Genomic DNA, 7,268 nt, shown 5'->3' with positions numbered 1-7,268 from the left:
GGTATGAAATGTAAGTGATGAATCACTAAATTCTGCACTGGAAACCAATTTTACCATATATGCTAAATGGCTCTAATTTAAATAAAAACTTGAAATCAAGAAAAGAATATATTTTATTAAGCACATCTTTTCAACATATAATCAATATAAAATTTTTCTTTTTTAAACGCTTATTCTTGAAAGAGACAGAGAGAGAGAGATAGCACACAAGCAGGGGTGGGGCAGAGAGAGAGGGAGGGAGAGACAGAATCTGAAGCAGGCTCCGGGCTCCAAGCAGTCAGCACAGAGCCCGACACGGAGCTCAGACTCGTGAATTGCGAGATCATGAACTGAGCCAAAGTCAGACTTTCAACCGACTGAGCCACCCAGGCGCTCCAAGATAAAAATTTTCAATGAGATGTCTTCTCTTGTCTTTACTATATATACTGTTCCTGAAATCCAGTTCTGAAATCTAAGTTTTACACTTAGAGCACATCTCAGTTTGGACTAGCGACATTTTTCGTGTTCAAGTGGACACACGCGGCTGGTGGCTTTCGCATTAGACAGTAACGGGTCTAGAGTGCTGCTTCGGGAGAACCCTCGAGCTGGGGCTTGAACTAACAACTGGTAGGCATCATCTAATGCGGCGTCTGTCAAAGTGGGGTTCAGGAAATGCCTGTGTCCAGCTCACTTAGGGAAGCTTATTAGCAAGAAAGATTCTTGGGACCTCACCCTCAAAAACTATAATGAGCAATATCAGAGGAGAAATTGAGGAACCTGGTCTTTTATCGGGCAGCATCGATACCAAAGCACAATAAATTTTGAGAAGCACCGCCTTTAAGCCGTGGAACAGATATTTGGGGTTTATTTTGTTTTTAATAATGTCTTTGTGGCCTGGATAATTTTATCCACTCAGAATAAACCAGAAGTTGATTGTTGCCATGGCATCAAAACCACAGCTGCTGTCAGCCAGTAATTATTAAGACTCTGCTCCACCTGTGCGATATGAAGCCTATCACAGCAACCTCACCTCTGGCATAATTTCTCTATCTGAAAGGGGACCGATGGCACTCGTCTATGCCACTCCGCTCCTCCTGGGGAGAAACCCTTCACAAATGGAAGCTGTGACTCTCCCCTTCCTCACTTGGATTTATCACTGTGGTTTCTCAGCTTCGAATCCTGGCCATTGTTTCATTTGGATTGAAAATGAGCAGGGCTGTATTTTAGTTGTTGTGCCTAGAGTCCTGGTATATTTCTACAACTAGATGGTTTTAGTTTTGCACAATGTGCCAAGAGAACGTTGGGATGCCTCTCTGAGCTCACGTGTGTCACCAACTGCCGAGGTAGAGTTACGGATTCACTCTCCCTCCGAATCCCCACTCACCTTCCCGCAGGAAGCTTACAGCCAAATTTCCTAACCTGTTGATGCATCCTTTCCTCCAAGCGTGGAGGATTCCAGTATCTCCCTGATGCTGTGGCGTTCAGAAGCTTTGCAAACTGTGGTTAACCTGGGATCCTCGCAATTTTAAAGCATTATAACATGGTGTCTGGAGCAATTTTCAAAAATGCCTTATTCGTCATTAATTTCCCAGGGAGGGGTAGCAGGTGATTGTATAAACGCTTGACACGGGGAGGGAAGAGAAACCTACCTGAGCCCTGATTGATCCTGGAACAGAGGGCAGAAGCAGCGGTGGTTGCAAAGGGAATGTTTCGGGGGCGGCTGCCTGGGCTGGGGTGGGGAGCAGCCCGGATGTTGGCCCGGCTCCTTCTACTTGCCTCCTCTTTCCCCACCTCCTTCCCTGTTGCTACTCCTACTTCCTGTTATTCTGTATCACCCTGTCAGTTTCTTCATGGTTCCCCACCCCCTGCCCCAATAAGGTCACAGGAATTCTAAGCTCCTGAAAGACAATTCTGTGATACTAATTACATGTCTGGGAAATGAAGCCCAAGCCTGCAGGTGGTGCCCGCTAACAGCTATCACTATTACTGTTATTATTGTTATTGTTATATTATCACTTTAGCTTCCCAGGACCGAATTATCTTTCTTTGCTTTTGTTGCCTCGCTGGCTTTGTGCGCCTTCATTTGCTTTTTGATAAGGCATGTTTCTTATTCCTTTAGACATCCTTTTTTTCTTTACCCAGAGTTAAATATAGCAAGAAAGAATTCTTAGATATAGTAAGACAGAGGCTGAGAAAATAAAATGCCTCTTTCAAGCCCAGCACTGTTGAGTGGCAGAAATATTAATGAAAAGTGTGACATTTTAATATATGTTCACACAAATATGTAAGGACCTATTCTGTGCCAGGCAATCCTCCATGGCTCTGCAGATAATACCAGTGAACAGGACTGAAAAATGTCTCTGTCCTTCTAGTACCGGAGACAGACAATAAACAAATTATAAGCAAAACGTGTATTGGGGTGATGAATGCTAGGAAGATCTCACTAAGAAAGTGACCTTTGAGCAATGATCCCAAGACAACCAGACATTCGGACTACCTGGATCGTTCTCTCCCTGGATGAGGGCATAGCAGGTGCAAGAGCCCTACGGTAGGACAGTGAGGGCAAAATTTCCAGAACCTCATCAGGTTGGATTCATAGTGGCTTATAGCGGAGGTGAGGGAAATAGCTCTGGGAAGAAAGCATTTTTTTTTAAATCAACCCCTCGGGGAATTTTTTTTTTAACGTGTAAATGACTCTACTTTTGCTTTAGCGAAACTTGTTTTAAAACAGGATGGTAGATTGAGCCTTAATACTTCACCGACGAATTAGGATAAGGTCCCCATACATAAGCCTTCTAGAGACGAGAAAGAAATGGAAGAAATCTCACAGTCATTTCATATTAAGTCTGCCCTAGATGTTGAAAAGGTTCCTTGGAGGCCCCCAAGCCTTCAGCAGTTTGAGAACACGAAGCAGCTGTCTGCTTCCTTGCCCCTACCAGCATACATAGGACTCCCACGTCCAAGGTCTCCTCCTCTGCCAAGCAAGTATTGCTGGGGCCCTGGGAGTGTCACCTTATGCACTCAGGCATCAGCCCGGCCACAGCTGCCCTCTGCTGCCGGAATGCCCTCCTCACCGCTCCCCTACACCCTCACTGCCACCTGCCAGTCATTTGTCTGGCTGCTGCTGCAGCTCACTGGCTGCTGGGCATGGGGGCTGAGGCAGCCTGCCTGTCCTCAGTCCCCAGCATCAGCAGTCCAGCATGAAGGGAGGTAGGCCTTTCTGCTTGAGCCTGATTGGAGCTGTGCTCAAATCTCACGAGCCTGGTGACACCGGACAATATCCTCCTAAGGATGTCCATTTTTCCTTAGAACGAGTGGATCGGAGCAGGCTCAGGAGCATCCATTCAAGCTGTTCTTGAAATCAGCACACCTCTCCAACCTTCAGGTCCCTTCCAGATTCCAACCTTTTCTTCCCTTAAAATAAATTCTGTCTGGATCCCCCAGAGCCCACACCCTGCACACCATCCCCAGCTTACAGTCTGATTTCTGTGAGCCTCTCATCCCTATGCCATACCTCCCAGTCAACTAGACAAGCTCCTATAGGTTGGCATCCTGGTCCCAGAAACCTTTTGAGCTACCTCCCCCTCAGAGGTTCTTAAAACACCAAGTAAGTCAGGAGAACATGCACAGTAGCTCATGAACTTCACATATAATTGTCTCTTCATTCTTTTTAAAATTTTTTTAACATTTATTCATTTTTGAGAGAGACAAAGCGTGAGCAGAGGAGGGGCAGAGAGAGAGAGAGAGAGGGAGACACAGAATCTAAGCTGTCAGCACAGAGCCTGATGTGGGGCTTGAACCCATGAACCATGAGATCATGACCTGAACTGAAGTCAGACACTTAACCGACTGGGCCACCCAGGCACCCTTCTCTTCTTTCTTAAAAAAAAAAAAAAAAGTATTTCATTGTGCTAAGAACACTTAGCATGAGACCTACCCATGAAGCAACGTTTTTTAAGTTTATTTATTTATTTGGAGAGAGAGTATAAGTAGGGGAGGGGCAGAGAAAGACGGAGAGAGAAAGAATTCCAAGCAGGCTCCACACTGTCAGCGGGGAGCCCAACACAGGGCTCAATCTCACGAAATGTGAGATCAAGACCTGAGCCGAAATCAAGAGTCGGACACTCAACCAACTGAGCCCCCCAGGGGCTCCCCCTTAGTGAATCTTTAAGTGTACAATACAGTATTATTAACTAGACGCACAATATGGCACATCACACCTTTAGAGCTTATCCATCTTATTTCACGGAAACTTCATGCCCATTGGCCAGTAGCTCCCCATTTCCCCCTCCCAGCAGCCCCTGGTGAACACATTCCACTGTGGATTCTATACATTTAACTACTTTAGATATCTCGTGTAAGTGGAGCTGGGCAGTATTTGTTTTTCTGTGACTGGCTTATTTCTCTTAGCATAATGCCCTCCAGATCCATCCATGTCACACATGGCAGAATTTCCCTCTTGGTGAACTTAACATTCAAACCCCCAAGACGTGTAAGAGGTTTCCCTTTTTTGTATCTTTAGCCCTAAAATGTGGTAAAATTCTGAGTTCTTAAAACCGCCCTATAGGGACCATAATTCTCTGATTGGTTCCATATGTTTTACTAATGTGGTCTCGGAGGTTAGAAATCAGCATTCGTCTGTCCCCCAAGTTCCCTTCCTGAAGGCCGGAATCCACCAGAGCCTCCTGGTTTGTAGGTTCCACTGGGTCTTTAGAGACCACCTCCTCAATGACTTTATTCGATGCCTTTATCTTATTAACTTGCTTGGGTTGTTTTGTAGTGGTCCAGTGCTCTGAGAGTTCTGGAAGGTGCCAGATAGTTATTAAAAAGCTCTTATTACTTTATGGGTGCCAGTTTATTACTCACTTGCCGATCCCAATCAACAGATGGAAAGAATTTTTCTTTTATATCAGCACACACACTTTGACTCAGGCCCCTTCATCAACTACTTGCTGTTCCCAAATACATCGAACGTGGCACACGCCTTAAGGGCTTTAAGATCCATTGATTTCCCCCTATCCTTAGTCAATTTATTCTTTTTCCACAACCAAGTCTATTTTTCTTCCTCCTAACTGAACTTCCCTCCAATATTTGGGGTGGGGGTAGAGTTGGAGTCTGAAATCACTCAAATCTAAGATAAAACCAAACTAACCCAAATCAGGCAGCACAAAGGGGAAACAAGACAATGGCATGGAGAAAACACCGAGCTGGAGTGAGACCCAGGTTCACATTACTCCACTTATTCTCTGCTTTGATAGCTGGTTGGACCCCATCAGATAATCTCCAGCGCTGACATTTCACAATCAGTCTCTGGACTAACATGTAGTCCCCTCCTTCCCTTGGACTAAAAGGTCCAGCTAAGGAATAACAATAGCACATATTCAAAGAAATGGGACTGTAATAAACAGGAGAGAGAGAGAGAGAGAGAACAGCACCACTACACTTGGTGTTACAATTGTGTAAGAGTGAGACAGTCAGTTTACAATCAGTGTGGCCTGAGAATGACATAACAGAAAGATTTACCTGTGTCTGAATCCCCCCCTCTTATTTCCAGTACCTTGGGTAAGTTACTCAACCTCTCTGACTCAGTTTCGTCATCTGTAAAAAGAAATCAGATGCATCTAAGCCACAGAGTTATTACAAAGACTAAAGGAAATTACATGGAAAACCCTTAGCAAAGAGCTTTAGACAAAGTAGGCACTCAAAAAAATGTTATTTCCGCTTCCTTAGGGAGAAAAATAGTGCACATATGAAGCAATTAGAGAACAAGACAACAGCTACAAAACGCTAAATTGCTGCTAGAGTCAGTAAGTGCTCAAGGAGCCTGAGGAAGGATAGATCAAGCAGCCTGGCGTCTCAGGGAGGGTGGAGGAGTGAGTCAGCCGGGAACCCAGCACCTGGAGCTCGCTCCTTTCACCTCTGGGTTTGAACCTGACACTGCGACCCTTTCGGGACAGAAGCCCTTTGCCCCATTTAGACTTCACAATGTTTAAAAGCAGTGGAGGATGCTAACCAAACCATCGTAATAAGAACGTGAAGTTTTAAAAACAGACAACAAGGCTCCAACGGGATTTGAAACAAAAAAGTGACAATTTGCATCCGGGTCTGTTCGCGGGGACCCTGTTCCATATTTTTCCCTTCCTGGATCTGTGCTGTAGGGAGGATGTGGTGGCATGATGCAATACAAAATTCTCAGCTGCTGATATCAGCAGAAGGGACCAGAAAGGGGGTGGGGCGAGGCAGAAATCATCTTTTAGTTTAAGTTGTTGTAAATCAGACCCGAAAACTAGGCTATACATTATGCTTTTGTTACTCTGAGAGTTAAATTACAAGGAAATGAACTGCGCATAATAATTCCCCACGTCACTGATTTCCCCCCCCACGCTTCTCACTTCGGAGGCCGGCGCTCTCCTTCAGAGGCAGGTTGGCCGCTCGGAGCCGGCTGCGGCTGGGAGGAAGGCGCCCTCTAGTGGCGCCTCGGGCGCGGCCTCGGGAGGGGCGAGCGGCTCCGGGCGCCGAACAAAGGGGAGTCTCATCCCTCGCCTGTCTCCGGACACCTCGGGCCAGGAAGCCCAAGGCAGCGGCGTCCCAGGCAGCTGCCTGTCTTCCGCGGACTTCTCCGACTTGTTGATAAAGGACTGGCGGTGATCTTGTGCCTGTGTCAGTACCTACTTGTAAATTCCCATGTAAAGAGTACATTTAGAGCATGTCATCGAATACTTGCTTAAAGCGGATGAGCCTATGTCTGCCCACCCCTCACCCCCAAACACCCACCCTCCCTCTTGCCCTCTGGCCCTGCCCTCGGTTCTTCTGGGGCTCCATTTGCTGAGAGGACGTGCCCATGTTATTAGAGAAGGCTGTCTAACCGAATTCCTGCCTAACACAGTGAAGGGTTTAGATTGTTCTGGGCCCCGGCAAGCCTTTGCCTGGAATGTATTAGTTTTTCCTCAGACCAAAGCAATTTAAAAAATAAAAAAGTCAGAGTTTCAACCAGAGAACTCATAAAGAGGCTTCCAACTGACTAGGTTTAAACAACTGACCAAAGGTCTAGTTGCAGTGGAGTCTCTCCCCAGGTTTTCCTCTCTCTTCAGGTGACTTGAAGAGGCAGGCCGGAAAGAGATCACCCTCTGTTGCCTGCCCTTTGATTATGACTAATGACATTGAGAGCTCTCTGTGCATTGAACATGCCCTTGCCCATATTCCCCTCCTTCTGGTTTTTAAAAGGACAGGGGACGGAGGTCATGGAGCCACACAGGCCTAAATTGCTTTAGCCAAACTGTCCTTCCCCT

This window comes from Panthera tigris, chromosome C1 (genome assembly GCF_018350195.1).
Source record: "Panthera tigris isolate Pti1 chromosome C1, P.tigris_Pti1_mat1.1, whole genome shotgun sequence".
Classification (NCBI taxonomy): Eukaryota; Metazoa; Chordata; class Mammalia; order Carnivora; family Felidae; genus Panthera; species Panthera tigris.
This window is presented reverse-complemented; position numbering follows the sequence as displayed.